This window comes from Saimiri boliviensis, chromosome 9 (genome assembly GCF_048565385.1).
Source record: "Saimiri boliviensis isolate mSaiBol1 chromosome 9, mSaiBol1.pri, whole genome shotgun sequence".
Classification (NCBI taxonomy): Eukaryota; Metazoa; Chordata; class Mammalia; order Primates; family Cebidae; genus Saimiri; species Saimiri boliviensis.
In genome coordinates, this window is record NC_133457.1 from 65,181,184 (window position 1) to 65,202,989 (window position 21,806).

The 21,806-nt window shown below is 42.6% G+C and overlaps 1 protein-coding gene across 4 annotated transcripts in view; it reads left to right on the forward strand.

Moving 5' to 3' along the window:
- The window catches only part of MYRIP (myosin VIIA and Rab interacting protein), a 405,770-nt gene that overhangs the window by 236,445 nt on the left and 147,519 nt on the right, over positions 1-21,806 (forward strand). The window contains exon 1 of one of the 4 annotated variants that reach the window (XM_010341476.2): positions 1,283-14,387. The exons of the other annotated variants lie outside the window; for them this stretch is intronic. The gene's annotated coding sequence lies outside the window, so the exon portion shown is untranslated. Of the gene's footprint in view, positions 1-1,282; positions 14,388-21,806 lie in introns of those variants that run through there. 4 annotated transcript variants of the gene reach the window in all.

Consider the following 21,806-nt stretch of genomic DNA (forward strand, 5'->3'; position numbering starts at 1 on the left):
ACAAAATCTCTTGCTAGCTCATTAGGGAGCTCACAGGAATGTCGTCATTCGTTCAACACCTATTTAATGAGAGGCTGCTGTGTACTAGGTTCCAGCATTAGGAAGTCAGACATGAACAGAACAGGCATAACTCCATGTCTGTAGAGCTCATGGCCTAGAAAAGGAGCAAAGAGATTATTGTGTGATTCCACTCAGGGAACGCTGAAAAGGTCCAGTGCTGTGAGTGGGTCTTCATTCAAACAGTAGGGATGACAGATGTGGCATTACAGTTCTTCTTGAAGGAGTGGGGAGCTGGTTAGGCAAAGTTGGATTTGTCACTGTTGAAGGCCAGAAGGAAAGCAGCACAGTCCTAGAGGCCCTGTTTGGCTAAGATTGCTTCCTTCCTTATTCCTCCTCCTTCCTCTTTTCCCTTCTCTTCATCTTAATTTCCATCTTCTGTAATAGTAAAGCATAGTATAGGTGGTAAGAGGCAAAGAGAAGAATATTGACTTATCAGAAAAGAGTCTCTGCCTTTTAGACTCCCTAGATACCAGACCTGGTACACAACATAGAAAACCGTATACATTCAGACCTGTACCAAGACAAATAATAATAAATGTCTGAAAACTAAAGAAAAAAGCTGGGCGCAGTGGCTCACACCTGTAATCCCAGCACTTTGGGAGGCCGAGGCGGGTGGATCACGAGGTCAAGAGAGTGAGACCATCCTGGTCAACATAGTGAAACCCCGTCTCTACTAAAAATACAAAAAAAAAAAAAAAAAAAAAAAAAAAAAAATTAGCTGGGCATGGTGTCGCGTGCCTGTAATCCCAGCTACTCAGGAGGCTGAGGCAGGAGAATTGCCTGAACCCAGGAGGCAGAGGTTGTGGTGAGCCGAGATCGCGCCATTGCACTCCAGCCTGGGTAACAAGGGCGAAACTCGGTCTCAAAAAAAGACTAAAGGAAAAAAATTGAAAGCACATGGGAACAATTTATTACTTACAGGGAAAGATCAATGAGGGTGACAGCAAAGTTCTTTATCTCAAACCATGGAGGCCATAAGGAAGTAGAACAGTATTTTTTAAGTACCGAAAGAAAAGCATGGTCAACTGTGAATTCCTTATCTAGGGGAACATTTCTTCTGGAACGAAAGAGAAATCAAAACATTCTCAAAGGAAGGAAAACTTAAAAGTTTGCCATTGGAAAATATATTACATGTATGTGTAATATATATTAAAATATATATATATATATATATATATATATATATATATATATATATACTTACACACACACACACACATATATGTATATATTTTGGGATGGAGTCTCACTCTGTCACCCAGTGGCATGATCTCAGCTCACTGCAACCTCTGCCTCCCAGGCTCAGGTGATTCTCCTGCCTCAGCCTCCCAAGTAGCTGGGATCACAGGAGCTCACTAATGCACCTGGGTAATTTTTGTATTTTTAGTAGATACAGGGTTTCACCATATTGGCCATCCTGACCTCAGGTGATCCCCTGCCTCAGCCTCCCAAAGTGCTGGGATTACAGGCATGAGTCACCATGCCCAGCCAACAGATAAATTTTTTTAAAGTAGCTAAAGAACTTCGTCAGGGAGGAAATGGTAAAGAAGGAGTCTTGGATCAGAGCAGCCCCAGCAAGGGAGTACTTAGGAATTAGTGGGTAAGGAAAGAATTGAAAAGACTTATAATGTCCTCAAGAAGGAAGAAGAAAGGAAGGAAGGAAGAAGTAGCAATGGAAAGAGTAAAAATAAAGGTACATACGATAGACTCTCTCTCTCCTCATGAGTTTTATAAATCATATTTGGTGACTGAAAATTATAACACCATGTGACATTCAAGACAATTGTATGGAAAAGTGGGAAGTCAAAGGAACCTAAATGAAAATAAGGTGTCCATACTTCACTTGAAGTGGAAAGATGTGCACACAGTAGACTGTGATAAGGGACAGATATATGTTATAATAACAAGGGCAACCACTACAAGAACCCTGTGAGTAAATTAGGATGGGATCCCAAAACATGTTTAAGCCTTAGGAAGGCAAGGAAGAGAGAAACAAAGGAATGAGAACCAGAAGAAACAATAGCAAAAGAAACTGCTGAAGAATTTTCAAAATCTGGGAAAATTCTTACAAATTTTTGGAAAGTGTTCCTTCTTCTCAGCAGAGCCCCAGTCCAGACTCCATGACAATAATTTCTCACTTATGGATATGATTCCATAAGTGACCTGAGCTACTCTCGGCAGCCACCTTAAAGCATAAAGAACTTTGCTTTTCCCTCTGTAGAGGCTGCCTTCGGAGATTTGGGAAGACTGTGGTACAGAGGGTTTTGCACATTAGACAGGCTCTCCCAACACAGGAGGGGCTTAGCCTAGGAGTCCAAGTGACAGCCACCAGGGTGGATCTTTGTGCTCTGGGGCAGGTGCCAGGACATGCAGTGTGAGTTGGCTTCCCTGGCTGCTTAGACGCCTGCCTTCTGCCTCACACTCATGACCTTTGGTGTTGCAGAAAGAATGCCAAACCTGTCATCAGAATGCCAGGCTCAAATCTGGCTCAGTCCCTTACTAACTTTCTGCCTTCCAGTTCCACTGTCCATCAGAGATAATGCTGGTTCAGAGAGATGCTAGGAGGAATAAATGAGGTACATCAGTACCTATTGCAGGGGACTTCTGATGAATGGTGGGTGCTTCTGATTTCCAGATCTAGATTCAGAGAAATGGTTTTGACAGCTGTGGCCCCCTACGTTCCAGCAGGTAGTACATAGCAGCAAGTGGATCTTGGGGTGGACACTGAAGCTGGTTGGCATTCAGAGCTCTGTGGTAGGAACAGGGAAAGCCAGTGCCATGCCCTATGACCAAGACAATGCTGAGGGTGATTGGGGAATTCAAAATATGCCAGAAGGCATTATCAATTAACTCCTCACATGCCATTGCTACATGGATGAACATATTACCACAGCAGCTATTGCTGGACGTGCACGAAGATATGACTGTCCCCTTGGAGATAGGTCCCAAGAATAAGTGCGGCAAGCAACCCAGTGTGGCTGTGATGAGGAGGTGGTATGGCTGAGTTAGTACAGATTCTGACACCAGCCCCAGCTGCCCATGGACAAAGCTCCAAAGTCACACTTTCTCCTCAGTCAGATGAGTGTAACAGTCCCAGCCTCATAGTGCTGTGGATGAAATTCAGTGAGAGGCACGTGTGAGGGGCTCAGTCCTGTGCCTGGAAAGGACGCAGCACTGGCAGACGCTACCTATTTGATTGCTGTCGTTGTTATTGTTATCACTAGGAAGTGAGATGGGTGAGTAGATCGACAGAACAAAGAATACATACTGCAATGTCTGCTTCAAGAAGGGAGCGTGTTATGAGAAACCAGGCTTTAGTCCTATTACAGAGGGCATTTGTCTGGTGGGAATGTGATAGGTTAAAGAGCCAAAGCAAGAGGGCTGGTCTGTGATCAGTGGCATGCTAGCCAATGTTTAACTCGCTCTCACGGGGAAAAGAAAGTTTTGATTTGTAGTGTGTGCCAGTTTCCACAATGTAAATACTTCTACCTTGTACATTGTTAAGCTTCTAACATGCCATTACTGAATGCAGAGTTGGGGAAAAATGCACACAGAGAGTCTCTGGATCCAGAACAAGCCTGGCAACCACTGACTAGGGTGGAGCAGAGTGTTTCCAAGAAACAATAGGAAAATTCAGATTGGAGACTGTGCTAGGGATTATCACTTTTTCTGTGACCAGCTGGCAAATGGGGATGCCTCTGCTGAGGCATAAAGATGCCTGTGCCTCACTACACTATTGTCTTGTGTTTGTCTGTAAGTGGGGACAGACAGGAAGCCCTATGCTATAAAAGGGAGGGGGATCAAGACCCAGCCACCAGGGAAGGAGGCTGGCAGAAGTGCCAGGCTCTGTGCAGAAAAAGTTAGGCAGCCACAAAGAATGAGACCCAAGCCAAGGGCTGGTTGACCTGGGAGCCAGTAAGCAAGCAGTGATGCTGTGGGAAGACAGCAGGGGTCCCCAAGGCTTTTAGCACCTGCTTTGGTTGTCAGCAAGTAGGGGTAGGAGGGGAGGGGAGACGTGTTGGAACTCATCAGTCTTTATTAGTCTCCAAAACTCAGAATTTTTTTCTCAGTTATTCAGATGGTTATGGTTCTTGGGAAACTGTACTCCTTGTTTTAGTCAGAACTGGCTCAGAACCTAGAGCAGGACTGGAGCTCAGAACATAAGCTGAAGGATCAATCAACACAACTATAAGGAACAGAGTTGGGGATCATTCAGTTACTGGAAAATCAGGAATCGGGCCAATATCAGCTGGATGAATGAATAAAAACTGGTTAACATTCAGGATATGTTAGGATAACAATTCCTGGCTTTCCAGTAACTGAGTGAGTTAAAGACACAGCCCTGAACAAATGAGGCTCCTACTCTTCAGAACATCTGAGTCTAGTATGGGAGACAGAAAACTATCAGCCCCAACCCTACAGAGCTAGTGCTGGTGCTGGGAGGGTATCCGGCAGGCAGTGCAGAGGCCCTTGTGTATGTGAGCCAGGAAACCAAGGCTGGTCTCTATGACTAGAGCCTGTAGCTGGGAAGGAGTGTAGGGTCCAGCCCCAGAGGGCTTTCTCAGCCCTGGTAGTGAATAGGATTATCTTGAGAACAAAGGATAGCCATTAGATGGTTTTGGCAGAGGCTGGCAGATTCATGTTTTTTTGTTTTTCAGTTATACTTTAAGTTCCGGGGTACATGTGCAGAACGTGCAGGTTTGTTAACGTGTGGTTTGCTGCATCCATCCCCCCGTCATCTACATTAGGTATTTCTCCTGTTAGCCCTCCCCAATCCCCCTGCCCCCTGCTATCCCTTCCTTAGCCCCCCAATCCCAAAGGGTGTTGAACAGTGAGAACACATGGACACAAGGAGATTCATGTTTTTAAGACAATGGCTCTGGCTGCTGCATGGAGGCAGGAAGTCAGGAAGGAGGCCACCTAGCGATCCATGGAAGGGTATGAGGACTTGGACTTGGTGGTAACCAGAGGAACCGTAAGACACAGACAGATCTGAGAGAGCTAGGCATGTGGAGGCGTTGGGGAGAGAGGAGTCAGGAGTGACTGCAGCTTGAGCATCTGCATAGATGCCAGTGTCACTCCCAGGGAGTCAGCCCCAGAAAGTAGTGGTTTGTAGGGCAGGTAATGCATGAGTGTGAGGGCCTGGGAGCCCTCTGCTGTACACCACATCTAGGAGTCCAGTTTTTTTGCTATGTGACTACTCGCTTGTGACAGGAGGAAGGGTGGGATGGGGAAAGTAGGCATCTGACTGTCAGATTAATCCCAAACTGGGCTCTGAGTTATTAAGAAGCATTCAGTCTTTCCTTATTAAGCACTTAAGTTTAAGAAGCATTTTTGCTTGCATTATGTTGTTTTAAACTTTCAACTATCCATTAGATGTGTGAAGCCATTATTTCAGTTTTGTACCTGAAGAAATTGATGCTTACAGAGGTTGTTAGAACACCATCCTTTTTCACTTGCAGCCCTTGAAGCCATCTGTAAGCTTGGTGACTTTCCCTGCATGTTCTTCCAGGCATGAGACAGGAGAGTAGTCACATAGCAGTGGAGTGGGATTCCTAGATATGCGGTGCCTAAATGCTAGACCTGTTTATTGGCTTTCTCTGGGGCTCAAAAAAATCAATTCAAATAAGAGCCAAAAGCAAACAAAGGCAAAAAGGAGACATGAGGCTTTATAAAATGTTTTTCTAAAATTTTCAGGAACATAATCATTAACATAAAGCTTTTATATGTTAGTTCCAAGGGAAGTGCCTCTCTCTGTTGGATGTTGCTGGCTTATGATAGAATAATGGCCTTGGTAATGGATCGTTCATGCAGAATTACATTTGCTTTTCTAAAAACCGTTTACTCTACATTTCTATTTTTTTCTTCAAAATTGCGTACATGGCCTTTAGGCCAAGGTAAATGTGGATATGCAAAAGCCTGTGAGTCTGTTTCAGTGGGAAAAGGTCAAGCAAAGTCACACCCTGCACTGCATCTACCTCTACGAATAATATAAAAGTGCTTCTCTCAATTCTCTTATTTTTGACCTTGGGAAAGTCTCTCTTACGAGTTACTGTATCTAGTATGGTGTTACTGGATGCTGAAAAACACTCCATGAGTACTTGTTGCATTCAAAATATCATTAAGAATAATCAACATGTTCAGTTTTATTTCTGATCAGATATTTTTCTTGCATGGTGAGCTTTGAGACCTTGTGCAAAATCCCTCATCTTTCTGGGCCTCACCTGTGAAGATGGCACATTCCTCAGAGGTCCAGGTGCTGGCTGGTGAGGAGCTGGACAGGTGCTCTGTGCTGAGATTCACCAAAGTTGTGAAGGGTATGACTGTGTTCAGGCATTTCCATGCCCTTGGAATTGGAAAGCATCGGGACTCCTTAAGGCAGCTGGGGAAAAGAGGAAAGGAAGGGCCAGTGGGAGACTTTGCCTTTGCATATGACAACTGACCCATCTGGTGTGGGGTGTGAGGCTGAAGTCCTTGAAGGACTTTTTGGCCAGCTGGATTTTCACCCATCACCATTTCTGCTGAAGGATGTCTACTTAGCCTCCAAGGGCAAGTCAGCTGGAAGTATTACAGCATAGGGTTCAGTTTTAAGAAAGGAAACCCTAACTCAGATGACCAGCTTCATTCATTTTTAACCAGTTGTCTGACAGACCTCCTGGCTTATGCATTTCTCTGCCAAGGGCTATTTCAGAATATCTTTCAGAAATAAAAAGCCAATAAAAGCTGACATTTTATGCCACATGTGTTTCTGTGCCTTCCTTCCCTCAGTAGTAGTGTCCTACTTCTACTTGGTGTATGTTTTCTGCATGGCTATTGAGGACATGCAGTGTTGAGTTGTACTGTAGTATGGTGGGCTATGGATCCTTAAGTAGACTGTCTCCTCCAACATGCAGGTGGAACAGAGATGAATCTTCAAGAAGCAGAGGATCCCTTTTCTTTCTTTCAGTCATGGTTTCTTGGGTGTGGACTTGCAGAGGTCTGTATGTGTGCTTCCAGGTAAGCGAGCACATATGGCACCTGCCATAGAAAGGCAGCACCCCTCAGCAGGAAGCAGGCCTCTGCACATCAGAGAGCTGGGCCAGCCAAAGTCCCACTCTGTGTTCGCCACTACTCTGTGGCTCTGGAGCCTCAATTACAGCCTTGGTTGGGTCCACTGACCTGTTCCCCTGGGGATATACCCGCTGTGCCACTCAGGGGGTCAACTATTAACTGAGAGGTTAGGGTAGAAGAGGATCTAGCTATGATGATGAGATGCACATTTTGGGCTTCCTGGCCAGATGCTTCACCTCTGTATAACCTTTCCTTATAGTATTAGCCAATTTTTCTAATTAAAGAATATGGTGTTTCTCTGCAATAGTGAATTTAATGGTCATATGGCAAATCACAAACACCCCAGACCTCCTATTGTCTAATCAAAGTCACTAAGCACACTTTGCAGACACTTGCTGAGTATATTCTTAGCTGGCTTGTGTTTTATCTGAAATACTAGACAGGAATGATTTAATGAGTATTCGCATCATGGCAATAGGGCGTTTTGCTTGTCACTTCTAATTCTCACATCTAATAATGCATCTGATCTACCAATTAGACCACAGGATTCTTGTCCAAGCTGAATCAGGGGCCGGGTGGGTTGAGGGAGAATTCAAAGAAGATAAATGTCCTGTCTCAATTATCTCTTTCTCTTCCCAGAACCTCCCAGAAGGAGCATTTCTGTACTAAAATTGCCCAAAGAAGTCTTCATTTTCCACTCCCTGGTAATGGTGCCAAGTATTGAATTTGCATGGAAAGAGATGATATTGCAAAGAGACACATTAGAATGCATTTCACAAGCTATAAATTGCTTGTCAGAGGATCTGTAAGCCTTGAAATGGACTGTGTCCTGAAGTATCTCTTCTGCAATGTGTGTTTACCTTGTTTTTCCCCACCTGCCAGTCTGTGCTTGTTCTGAAGAAACAGAGCCCCTCAGACTGGAAGACTGTGAAGGGAGGTACGTCTGGAGCTCCAAGTCAGCCCTTGAGCTTTTGAAACTGCCCCTTACTCTTAATTCAGAGACCCTGCGTAAAGTTTTTGCTGTTTGTTCATGGTCAGCACCCTAAAGCCCCCAAGGTGTCTCCCTGGCTGTTCTGCATGCTCCCTGGGCTCCCTCCCTTTTCCCTGATAACAACAGCAACTGCCAGGAAGGGCTGGGAAAGGCATTCACCCACACTGTAAGGAATAGCTATGCCTCCTTAAATCCCTCACCCAGGTGAACATGGTCTTCACCAGGCAAGCCCTTAAGCTGACGGATGAGCATTCAGAAGTCCAGGGCTTTCCTCTGAGATGGTTTGGGCAGTGCTTGGGGCTATCTAGGGTCCCTCTTTTAACATGTGGCTCAGGTTGGTCATCCACAGCCCTGTGAAGGGAAGGCAAAGGTTTTTAAAGTTACGGTACACTTCCTGGGTGCCAAGTATATTGTATACATTAGTTCAACAAATCCCCATAAAGCCGGCAAGGTAGGCGTTGGCCCCCATTTACATGGTAGGAGATGAGCTGAGGGAAGTTTTTGCCTGCTGCAAGTTAAACAGCTAATAAAGCGCTGAGCTTGGATTTGAAACAGTTAATTTGGCTCTGAAATCCAAAATCTTTTCTACCATCTCACTCCGATTACCTGGGAACTTGAGGTTACCACCACCAGCTTCCAGAAGCTAGTCTGTCTTGGGTGCTCCCATCACAGGAGTTTAGTCTGCTGATGGGCTTCATATTCCAGGAGCTCCAGAATCTTTGGTAGATCACAGATTTGTACTCAGTAATGACTCTCTCCCAGAATCTCCCAGGGAGCTGAAGCCGAGGGCTGGTACCTCTGGCCCTGTTGTGCTGGACCCCTCCCTGTTAACCTCAGAAGGGAAGGCACCAGGTTCAAGAGGCCAAAGAAGAGACCCAGAGCCAGCAAACAAGCATGGGGTTTTATTGGGGCTGTTTATGATTCCTCCCCATTTCTCAGGGCCCCTCAGGGAAGACTGCCAGGTCTGGCACTGTAAACAGATCATGGCATCCTTCTTCCTTAAGCAAAGAGGGTGAGTCCACTTCTAGCTGCTGCCTTCACAGGTTTTGCTGCCCTGAGAACCCTCAGCTAATGTGTGACTGGCACATCCAGGTTAGAGTCAGACTTCCAGACACTCAGAGCCTACAAGGCTCGCCCTGAAAAGAGGGGCAGGACCCTAGGGGAGGGTCCTGATCCTCTGTCTTCACACTCTGAGAAGCCAGCCTTGTTTTATAGGCAGTCAGAGGGCGGGGGCAGGGAAGAACTTCCCAAAGCCCCTATTGATGCTTCTCCAGGGAGCTCAGGGAGGTTTCTGAGAAATGTGTGGGTGGGGCTGTGTGCACTTCTCTGGCCTCTACACAGCCACCGCACACACAGAAGCACTATATGCAGACCTGCACTCACACACGGCCAGCACTCACTAACATTGCCATCTCTCTCCCCCTCAATTCTGCCCTTCCTCCCTCTCTCGTCTCCGTCTTTCACGCTGTATGCCCTCACACACGTCTTTCCTGCATCCTGCACAGACCCTCTTCTCTCCTCCTCCTTCCTCCCTCTGCTCTCTCCCACCTGTCCTCCCCTCCTTCTCTTTCTCCTACCACCTCAGTGCCTTTCCTCTCCCCATCCTTTTTTCTCACACACACATCCCCGTTTCTGTCAAATACACATCTGTGATATAGCCAGTCTCTCTCACTCGCACACACTCACCCTTCACACTCCGTACCATAGCATTCCACCATCTCCCCCTCCCCCAGGCTCCAGCACCCACTCCCCCAACCCTGAGCCTTCTGACCATATCTGACTGCTGTTCCTTCAAAGTTTGGCCTTTGTAGGTTTTCTCAGGCCATTCTACCTCTAGATATACCCCACATGGCAGTCAAATCCTAAACCGGTGTTCCATCCTTAAAGAGCAGTCTTGCGCTCTCATAGAGTGCCTCAGATGAGAGGGCTGTGGTCAAAAAAAGGGAGCGACCTGGGCACAGTCACACAGCCACTGCGATAGCGGTGGGGATGAGACCTGGCTCTCTGGACCTGTGGGGCAGTATTTTCTCATGTCTCTCTTCTCACTTGAAGTGCATCTCACACGTTCTGAATCCTCACCATGTAGCAGCAGAAGTGTTGTGAGGATAAAGTCAAATTCAGCATGTGACAAAGGTAACCTCATAAATCAATGTAGGGACCTGTGTGTGCGGGTAATTTTGAGTACATGAGTTTGACTCCCTACAACCACAGCAAAATGACCAAAGAAGTAGATTTTTTTTTTTTTTTGAGACAGAGTTTCGCTCTTGTTACCCAGGCTGGAGTGCAATGGCACAATCTCGGCTCACCGCAACCTCTGCCTCCTGGGTTCAGACAATTCTCCTGCCTCAGCCTCCTGAGTAGCTGGGATTACAGGCACGTGCCACCATGCCCAGCTAATTTTTTTTTTATTTTTAGTAGAGACGGGGTTTCACCATGTTGACCGGGATGGTCTCGATCTCTTGACTTCGTGATCCACCCGCCTCGGCCTCCCAAAGTGCTGGGATTACAGGCTTGAGCCACCGCGCCCGGCCCAGAAGTAGATCATTTTTAATGGATCTGTTTCGGCTCTGGATACAGGAATGGCCGTCCCAGACCAGAATTCCTGCATGATCTTATGCAGAGCACTCCATGGAAGGATACCTAGACCAGTCTCAGAGGCACTGCTATGAGAGCAGCCCAAGCAGTGGGGTCTAGCCTGGCAGATTCCCCAGGGAATCTCAGAGCAGCATGGATCACAATGTGGCATTGGGCAAAGGCATCAGCATCTTTGAAATAATGAAAACTTTCTTTACCAGGCAAAATAACAACTGTAAGAAAAATCTGGGCACTCTGAGATGTAGCTTGGCAAAGCTTGTGCTGCTTGGCAAAGCCCCTAGTTTACTGTTTGGGTGAAGCAAAACGCTCCGCCCATGGGTCCTAACTCCTCGCCTTCTGCATCAGCTTGCCTGGCTATCAGCAGCCCTGCCAACAACCGAGAAAAAGGCTCCTCTGTTGCCATGGAGGCTTTTGACTTCTTCAGTGAACACTAGGCCTTGACTCACTACCTTTTCAAATGAAACCAACCACAACTGAAAAAAAAAAAAAAAGAAAAGAAAAGCTTATGGAAATAGGAAATTAATTGCTTTTCTGAATAACAACTAAAATTACTGAGAGCCAACTCCTATACTGTTCAAAGCACTTAGCTACCCTCACAACAACTCCATGAGGCACATATACTTTACCCATTTTACAAAGGCAGAAACTAAGGAAAGAGAGATCAAGTAACTTGCCCATGATCTCACAGCAAGGAGGTCAGAGTCAGGATTCATATCCAAGTATGCTGGCTCCAAGATTGGCATTTTTATCCTCTGAACTACAGTGCCCTCAAAAAGAGTTCAAAAATCTGTGGGCTTTCCAAAGAGTGGGTTCTAAGGTGCTCAGTTGAATCTTGGTCAGTGTTTTAAATTTTGTTAGGAAAAAAAAAAAAAAAAGTCCCCTCTAAAAGCAATTTATTCAAGCCTTCTCTTGGGAGATATTTCTGGCTACATACAGATGGAGTAGATCTTTCTATTCAAAGCCCTAAAGTCCACCATGGTGGGTAATGTTAAAATTAAAACACACCCCCATCCACCCACACGCACGAGATCTTTGGCCAGGCTCCCACTCTGGAGGTGGGGATTGGGAACAAATGTGCACGATTTCCATTCCTGAGGAAGTGTCCCATAGGGTGGTACCAGAGCTCAGCATCTCTTGAGTGTCTCTGTAGGCAGAAATCTCCAGAGGCATGGAAATGCTGCAGAACCCATTTGGTCGTCCAGTTCGTTCAAGCTATTTGGACACTGGAAGGGGTACTTGAGATCCCCCATTGACAAAATGGACAGCAGGGGTGGAAAATGAGCTCAGTGACTTAACAAGAATGAAGTGTTGCTTACAGGAATTCAGCTAAAAGAGTGTTAGAGACATCTGGTGTTCCTCATCTGCTCCTCTGTGTCAAAGCAACCCCGGATACTCTGATCCAGGTTTAGTACTGCACTCCCTTGTAAATCAGAGTCATTAGCACTTTCACCATCAAAATGAAAAGTCAAAATGGATTAGCGGGTTGGGTGACCTGTGCTGGGCCTCATCAGAGACCATTCCATGATTTCAACTTGTTCTTCAAGTCAAACAACAATAGCCTTTTTGATATTTATATTTAAGTAGGAGTGCATTAACATTGTGTTTTATTTGCTGAATATAAATTCCTTTAGATTTTTTTTAAGAAGTAAGTCATTGATTTTTGCCTGAAAAGGAATGAGGCATTCACCTTTTCCAAGTTTTCGTGTATATCCTGCATATGTGGTAAGAACCCATTTGTAATGTAATACATTCCATGAAATTGTGAGCAGAATTTTGCATGTGTGCATTTGTCTGGAAAAGAGGGACTGTTTGGTAGTGGCTGTAGTTAGTTGGCAGTGGGCAAGAAAGGGCTGATTTTTTTCTTCCCTCTTTAACAGTCTCTGTTTATCTGCAGATCCCTTTCTATCTAAGTTTTACGTAAACAGTGTTGCTCCGTAAGCAAAGTGCCCTGGGTCTGCATGAATATTCTGAATCATGCATTCATATTCACAGAGGAAAGCTAGTGCTGCCAACCTCTTCACAATAAAGGCATGTGCTTATTCTTTCTGATCAAATGTTCTGTGCCTTTTCTTTCTCAATTTTTCTAATCAAATATTCTGTCCCTTTCTCTTCTGGATGTGGGTATCTCTGTCTCTCTCACTCGTGTGTGTGTGTGTGTGTGTGTGTGTGTGTGTGTGTGCATGTGTGTGCGTGTCTGTCTGTCTGTCTTAGATCAGAGGCAAAATGACCTATAGCAGTATCTGGGATTATTATTGACATTTTACAATCATTTGCAAAAATGCAAAACAAACATCTGTCTCCAGGCATGTATTATAAAGAGAGGGAGAGAGAGAGAGAGAGAGAGTCTGTGTGTGTGTGTGTGTGTGTGTGTGTGTGTACATTTGATTAGGAATTTCAAGTCAAGATCTCATGTTTGTTTCATTCAGCACCAGAATGAAATTTTATCTGAAAAATCTATCTGGTTTTGGATAGAAAACAGATTGGCGCAGCTGAGAACTGGCATTTGGAACTGCACTAGACAATCAACCAGCTTTTCCTGTACAACTTTCTTTCTGGTGACCACCTGATTTTGCCCTGCCTATGTAGAAGGGAGGGGGACCCACCTCAGAAGAGGATGGGTGTCACAGGAAGCACATTTCAAGAAAGTGCCTATGTTTACAAAAACTAATGTGTTTCTTCCTATTCTGAGATAGTTTCTTCATGATTTAAGTGGTCTGAGAAAAACATTACGCATATTAATAATAGTACTTTGCAGATGAGAGGGCACTAATATTTGAGCACTATAATATGCAAAGCATTATAATCTGACGGAGTACCAGCATGATGTCTTTAGGCCCTTTCAACAAATTTATGAAATCAGGATGAAGGTGAGAATGATAGCCATTAAAACAAATAAAGATATTGAGGTTCATAGAAGCAAAATAATTAGCCTGTGGTCATAGGGCTAGGAAGTGGTCACATACTCTCCATCACAGTACATGTTTACACATGCACCAGAGTCAACATGAATGGGGCCAAACACATATATACACACACTCTTGAGCTTTTCTTATACCATGGGGAGTGCACTAATTTGCCCTGCCCAGAAAAAATCCTCTGAAACTTCTCTTTCAATTGTTCCCTTCCCTCTGTCCAGTCTCTTGCTGCTCTTTGAAGCATGTTTGTGTTAAGAACATTTATCCAAAGCAAACCTCATAGTCTGTGACTGACAAAGCACATGATAAAACCATGTCTTTGGTTTTTCCATATCATAGGATCTTGAATTTACAAAGCAAGAAAGTGAAAAAAAAAAAAAAGTAAAAATTCATGTATCATTTCCCCTACATATCATATTAAACCGGGCAGCTTTAAATGAGCTTTGGTGCCTCTCCCTTCCTGTTGCACATGTGTTGACGGGTTTTTCTCAGCGTGGTTGTCTGAGATTTCACAGCTCTCTGTCACCTCCCTTCTGAAGCTGGTAATAGAAACAAGCCATTCCTTCACTCTGGTATTGCTCTTCACCCAGAGCCCTGTGTCTTTTCCTAAGAAGACTACCTGGCTTATCCTCTGTCTTTGGGCTTTTCTGGCCATGAGGACATGGAGTAAAGATTTTGGAGCTCTATCCCCTGTGTCCTGGCATTTAATTATTTCTCAAGACATGTGAGCTAAATCTGAGTGGAAGAGCTTGGCAGAAAGAAAGCCATCGGTCACGGTAATTTTAATAATTAAGCAACGTTGACTTGTCCTTTATTTCAAAATTTGCTATTATTGATTAGGTACTATAATCTTTCGTTATACATTGTCTGATTGTTTTCATTGATGTTTTGCAACAGAACTAAGTCAACTTTGTCCTATTTTGTGCATTTTTTAGCATTTTGCTTATGAATATCTGTGCAAACATTAAGAAATAAATCATAAAGGAAGAACATTTTAAACTGTTGGCTCTGTTTCAACAATATAGGTGGAGAAAGTATTTCTCCTCTCTTATTGACTGCTTTACAAAAACAGGTAGAATTTTATTCTTTAATTGATAAAACAGAAACCTGCTGTGGTAAGGGTTGTAGCTGTGGCTGCCTTCACTGCAGATGTGCTATCTCTGAAGCTGGGGCTGAGCTTCTTAGTTTATTCCAGCAGGGAGGGGGAAAGTCATGGGTGAGCTTAAGAACATTGACTTACTTGAAGCTAACCCAACATACATGTTTTTTGAGCAGCAACTGATGAGACATATATGTTCTAGGAAATTTTACTGTGTAAGCTTGGATTTCACAAAGAGTCCACAGCATGATACTATATCCATTACCCAGGAGGGACATTACAAGATTTCTTAGGGTCCTGAAAGATCCAAGGACTTCATTCTTGCTTACTTAATTGTATTTTAATTCAAGTCATGAATTTATAGACTTTAAAACATCGAATAATCCTCTTGATTTAGTGAAAAGAAAAAATAGCCCCTCACCCCATTCCACCCCATCTTTGCTTCTTATATACCACTTTCAGCTTTTAGTTTCTTTCAATATCTACCTCCAGATTTCTAAGTGGTATTCTAACCTTTTTGTTCTTAGAGTTTATACCTTTATTTTCTTCTATGAAAAGCTTTTGTTTTCAGTACCTCCATCCTCTTCAACATATTCACATCCCCCTTTCCTCCATTCTCCCAGTATATCTGCAATGTAGTCTTCGTTACATCAGTTTTCAGTGTTTTATTATTATAAGCATAAAAGGCAGCTTTCTGCTGTTGCTATTGAGTCATTCTGATATTTGATCCTTGTATGTGGCTTTTTCCCCTCTTTGAAAGTTTCTGGGATCTTTCCTTTGGCCTCAATATTATAAAATTTCACCAGTGTGCTTTCCTTTGGGTCTTTATTTCTGACACTGTACGTGAGCTCTTGGAGACCCATTTCATTTTGGATAGCTTTTCGGGCTTGAGAAACTTTCTTCAATTACATCTTTGATTATTTTCTTTCTTCCATTTCTTTGTTTCTTCCTAAGATATTAAACCTCCCAGATTAATTCTCTCGTTTTCTTTTTTCATCTTTTTTCCTCTCTTTGTCCTGTTTTCTGGGAAATATTCTCAATTTTATCATCAATCCTATCAAGTGTTTAATTTACACAATAATTTTGATTTCTGAGAGTTATTTTTGTTTCTCTATTCCCTTTACTATGAAATGCTATTGCCTCATACCTGCAGTATATTATCTACTTAATATATTTTGAAGTTTTTTTCTCCTTTGACTCTCTTTATTCTGTTTGTTTTGGTATTTATCTTCAACTATAGCAACTTTGCTCAAGAATCTGATGACCCAGGACTGGCAGTTTATCTTTAAGAGTGGTGTACTGAAAGCTGATTTGAGGGTCAGTGGGCCTTAGTAGAGCTTATTGACTGCTTGGCTTCAGCCTAGGATCATCTGGCTGGACTGTTTACTGGGAGAACTGTCACCAGGTCTTTTTCTTTAGAGTTGGTTAGTTTCCCCAGAGAGGAATGCTCCAGTCTCCTACTGGGAATGTAGGTCCACTAGTTCAGGGGCACCCAGTGACAGATGGGGGCCAAGGCCAAACCCAGTACTTACTTACACGTTTCCTGTGGGTGTCCCAGCCCTTGATGTGCCTGAAGCCCTGGTCTCAGAGTCCCTTTATGCTAACCTTTCTAAGGAGTAAACCTCAAGTCTTCTGCTGAGATGAGTGAGGGAAGTCTCCTGCCTAAACACAAAATAAAAGGTGACCTGGAGGCCAAATATTTCATCTACCTGCATTCCCACTTCCAAAGGTAACTAATGCTTGTAATTCTTGAGCCTTGATGGGGCTCTGATAGATGAATCAGGCTTCCCACTGCAACATTAGGATTTAGCTTCTTCAGGGTGTTGAGTTATTTACTTATGCTTCACCTGCTTTCCAGCTTCCCAGATGTTATTGCTGTGGCCCTATAAGAGTTTTGACTTTTGTATCTTATTTGTATTTTAATGAGATTTAGGAGAGAACATAGTTAAATGTGTGGATTTAATTTGCCTTGTTCAAGTAGAATCCAATCATTTACTCCTGGTTCCAGTGGTGGCATTTGGGCCAGTTGAGGATGTCCCTGGGAAACTGCAACAACAATGTCAGGTTGTAGAAGTGGTACAAGACGTGATTTCTCTCTAGCAGCCAAGAGGGTTACCTCTGGCATCTCAGAGTTAGGCGTGTACACCCTGGAGAAGGATGGTGCTGAGTGAGGCCTGATAGGGGATTCAGCAATGGATCGCAAACTTATTTTGACCCACATTAAGAAGTTCCATTTAATCTCACAATCAAAGAGGCAGATACCTACACACTCCTACAAATGAAACTGTACAGAAAAGCAAAAGTTTGGCAAAACAGTACTAACCCCTTCTACAGGCTAAGCAATCAGGTATTTGTATTTAAGTTGTTTGTGTGTTTTCAATGATGGTCTTGACCCACTACTGTGTCACAAGCAGAAGATTGAAAATCAGTGTCACTTGAGGTGACATCCAGAAACCTACAGTATATCACTGTTGTCATCTTTCTGCTCTAAAACTTTCCAGGATTCTCCATCAACCTCTGAATATTACATTCAAGGCCTTCAGCATCTGGCTCCAACTTGCCTGTCAAACCACTTCCCACAATGTGCCCACCTTTTCATAGCAGTGGTTCTGGCATGCTTTCTGCCTTCCTCCCTGCCTGTAATTCAAGCTCACCAAGCCTTTTAAGATAGCATTTTCTCTGCCTGGGCACCCTTGCTCCACTGCCTGCCTCGAGAGAGTTCTACATACACTTTAAGACCCAGATGGAATGGCAGAACACCTGTGAACTTTCTCTAATGTACACACTCAGAATCTTGGGAACCTTGGGGCCAGAAAGGGCGTGAATGTTTTTCATTTGTATTGTGAAGATAAACTCTGGCCACAGAAGAACAGGTAGTAAATTAGGAAAACACCAAGGAGAAAATTTTGATATAAAATTGGGTTATTAATTGGCAGGAATTATCTAGTAACTTTTTCTACAGGGCAATGTTTTCATGTAAAAATAATTTCTAGAATGTTTATAGTATGCCATTGTAATATATGGTAAAGATATATTTTAAGTCTTATTAAGCCATACCCTATTATTAGATATATAATTTTATAACTACTTTTATGACTCACTGTGAAGAACTGCTTTGTGCACATCTTTGTATATAAGTCTAAATACCTGTAAGTACTTTGATTGGATTCTTGATGCATACCACCAAGTCTCTCTCCTGAAAGAAAAGATCAGTTCAAACCCCATGTGCAGGAGAATGCCTGTTGGGCTACATAGTGGCCACTTCTAGGTATTGTCATTTTTTAAATATCGTGTCTCTGGTAGTTTTAAATTTTAGTAAGATAATATATCTCAATGTTTATTTTATGGTTCCTACTTTTAGTGTCATACTTAGAAAGAACTTCCAGAAACTCAAAACATAAACCATTTTTTGCTAGAATTTAAAGTCACCCCAAATAATATTCTCGATTTTCTCAATGAGAAGATGAACAAAAGTAGAATTCTTATGTCTATCTTTGATACCTAAACTTTTAGAGGTATAGGTGAAGTAATCAATGTCTACTAATACAGTGACAGACACACTTCTAAAATCACTCATTATGTATAATCATATATTAATTGAAAACTATTGTCATTTTTCTTTTCTCGTTTCATGAACCAGTTTTACTCAAACTCTTGGTTTATATCTTCAGTGTCAACATTCTCATCGTCATCAGACCCACTCTGAGTCATGTAACACAGTTTTCCTGGCACAGCAGGTGCATTTCTGTCTGAGTTATTTTTAATGTACACATACATAATTCTGTCAGTGAGATTTTTAATCCAAGTCATAAATAGATGGTCTTATAACATTAGTTTCTAAACTTGTCTTGAATGCGTATATTGTTCTTGATAATAAGACAACTTATACTGTGCTTTATTTTTACATTGTTATATTTACTAAATATATATTTGCACAGTGCTTAAGGAGTCACTTGTTTTTTTTAAAAAAAAAAAAAAAGTCTTTCAACTTTTTTACATTTTCTTTTTCTTCTCTTTTTTTCATCCCTCTTCTCTCAGCCCAACCCCACCATCCAAAACCATTTTAACTCTTTCACTGATTTTCATGACAACATTTTCCTCTATGTAGGTACAAGATGTATATCTATGTATGTTGCCTGTATTGTTGCTTGTTAATTATTTAGTTTTAGGCATTATCTGTTATACAAGAATTTGGCCTCTTCCACCTCATCCTCCCTCACTTTCCACTCCCATACCTTTCAGTAAAGCCACATTTACGTTGTTATATCTGTATAAATGCTATTATATCTATATAAATGCTTCCCAACTGAGCCAGCTACTAAATGTGGTTAATATTTTTCTACCTTAAAGTAAACTTTTTAAGTTGTTAAATAAGTCCATTCTTGCATTGCTGTAGAGAAATACCTTAGACTGAGTAATTGATAAAGAAAAGAGATTTAATTGGCTCATGGTTCTGCCGGCTGTACAGGAAGTATGGTGGCATCTGCTTCTGGGGAGGCCTCAGGGAGCTTTTACTCATGGCGGAAGGCAAAGCTGGAGTAGACATCTTACCTGGCAAGAGCAGGACTGAGAGAGAGAGAAGAGGTACCACACACTTGTAAACAACCACATCTTGTGAGAACTCCCTCACTATGCAGTACTGTATTAGTCCATTCTCACACTGCTATAAAGAAATACCCAAGACTGGGTAATTTATAAAGGAAAGAGATTTAATTGACTCACAGTTCTTCATGGCTGGGGAGACCTTAGGAAACTTACAATCATGGCGGAAGGCAAAGGGGAAGCAAGGACCTTTGCATGGCAGCAGAGAGAGACCAGTGAGGTGTGAAGGGGCAAGAGCCCTTTATAAAACCGTCAGATTTTGTGAGAACTCACTGTCAAAAGAACCCCATGGGGGAAACTGCCTCCATGATCCAATCACCTCCCACCAGGTCTCTCCCTAGACATGTGGGGATTATGGGGATTACAATTCAAGATGAGATTTGGGTGAGTACACAGCCAAGCCATATCAAGTACCAAGGGGAATGATACTAAACCATTTATGAGAACTTTACCCCATGATCCAGTCACCTCCCACCAGGCCCCACCTCCAGTTCTGGGGATTACAGCTGAACATGAGATTTGGGTGGGGACACAGATCCAAACTATATCACATACCAGAGAGTATATAATATGTATTTGTATAGCTTAAGTAACAATAATAAAGTGAATATCCAGGTTAACAAAACAATTAGCACAGACACATCCCTCTTCCCTTCCTCAGGCTCCCGAGACCAGTCTCACCTACATGTGAAAAGAATACAAAATTGTAGGAAACTCAACAGCATAATTAGATCTGTTATTTCTTCTTGGACAGCAGCGTTATTTAAGAATAATTTTTGGCCGGGCACGGTGGCTCACGCCTATAATCCCAGCACTTTGGGAGGCCGAGACGGGCGGATCACGAGGTCAAGAGATCGAGACCATCCTGGTCAACATTGTGAAACCCCGTCTCTACTAAAAATACAAAAAATTAGCTGGGCATGGTGGCGCGTGCCTGTAATCCCAGCTACTCGGGAGGCTGAGGCAGGAGAATCGCCTGAACCCAGGAGGCGGAGGTTGCGGTGAGCCGGGATCGTGCCATTGCACTCCAGCCTGGGTAACAAGAGCGAAACTCCGTCTCAAAAAAAAAAAAAAGAGAATAATTTTTGTTTTGTGGGTATGGAGATCTGATGTGCAAGTCATTTGAATTTGTATGTTTATGTGTTTGTTAATAATGCCAACTTTTGTACAGTCAGAGAATTTTGCCTAAATAGTATTTTTTGTTTGCTTGTTTATGGCTGCTGGGATGTGATTCATTTTTCTAAATCTTTCTTGCATATTTGGGAGAAAATGTGCCCTTTCTGTTTCAGAGATATTGAATTTTATACATTCTTTCATAGGTATTTCAATCAAGCTAACAGTATCCTCTTTCTTTCTGTGCTTATTTAAAATTATGTGTTTGGTCCATCAAAGAGTGAGAGAGCTTTTAAAGTCCCCCACTATGTTTTTTTTTTAATTTATCTTTGTTTTTCAAACAGATTTTATTATATATGTAAATTTATTCAGCCTATTATATTTTTAATTTTATATTATTCCTTTTTATCACTAGAAACATAAACATCCATGTTATTTGATGGGTTTTTCCTGAATCTTGTTTTGTCTGATTTGCCCTCCTTTTTTCTTTGTGTTTACTTGATGCTCTCTGGTCTTGTTTTCATTTTTAATTTTCTCTATGACTTTTTTGATATGCTCTTATCAACAACACATATTTGGATATTGACTTCACTATTTTTCAAGCATCTGTCTATTAACTAGAAGCTAGATCTATTGACATATAAGATGATAATTGATATGTCTGCCACTCTGTATGTGCTTTATCCATAGATTATGCTACTATTGCAACCTGTGCACTCAACTTTTTAAAAACTTGAATGGTGAGGGCAGCCAGTTATGATGCCTGCATATTACCCTATTCATAAGTTCTGCAAATAGTTATTGAAAACCTGCTGGGGACCAGGCACCAGGCCAGGCACTGGGACTATAAAAGAGAACATGACAGTCCCTGTCTTGTAAGTAGGGCCAGCTTCATGGGATTGCAGTCATTTGATGGCCTTGAGTGTGGTTTAATACTCTGCTGTTGTTGTCTTGAGACTCTAATTTTCAACAAGGGACCCTGAATTTAATTTTTCACTGGGCCCTATAGATTATGCTACTGGTCTTGCCATAAAGTTGTATAAAAAACAGAAAACAGGAAATTTCAGTATGGCCTCATAAATACCTTAATAGGAATCAGCAGCGGAGACTATGAGAGCATAGAGGCGGCTGATCTTCGAGGTCTTATTGACACAGCTCAGCACTAGGCTGAATTAGATAAGGAGTAGGAGTTGGGCTGACTGAAAGAGGGAAGCAGAAGAAACAGCAGGTGTAAGGCCCGTGGTCTTTAGACCTAATGATGTCTCTGGCCAGAGCAAAAATTATAGGTATTCCTGAACAAAGCTAACTGAAAGCATCAAGGCCAGTAGAATTACAATCCAAAGTAATGTTAGGGGCAAGGATTAAAAAAAATTCCAGATAT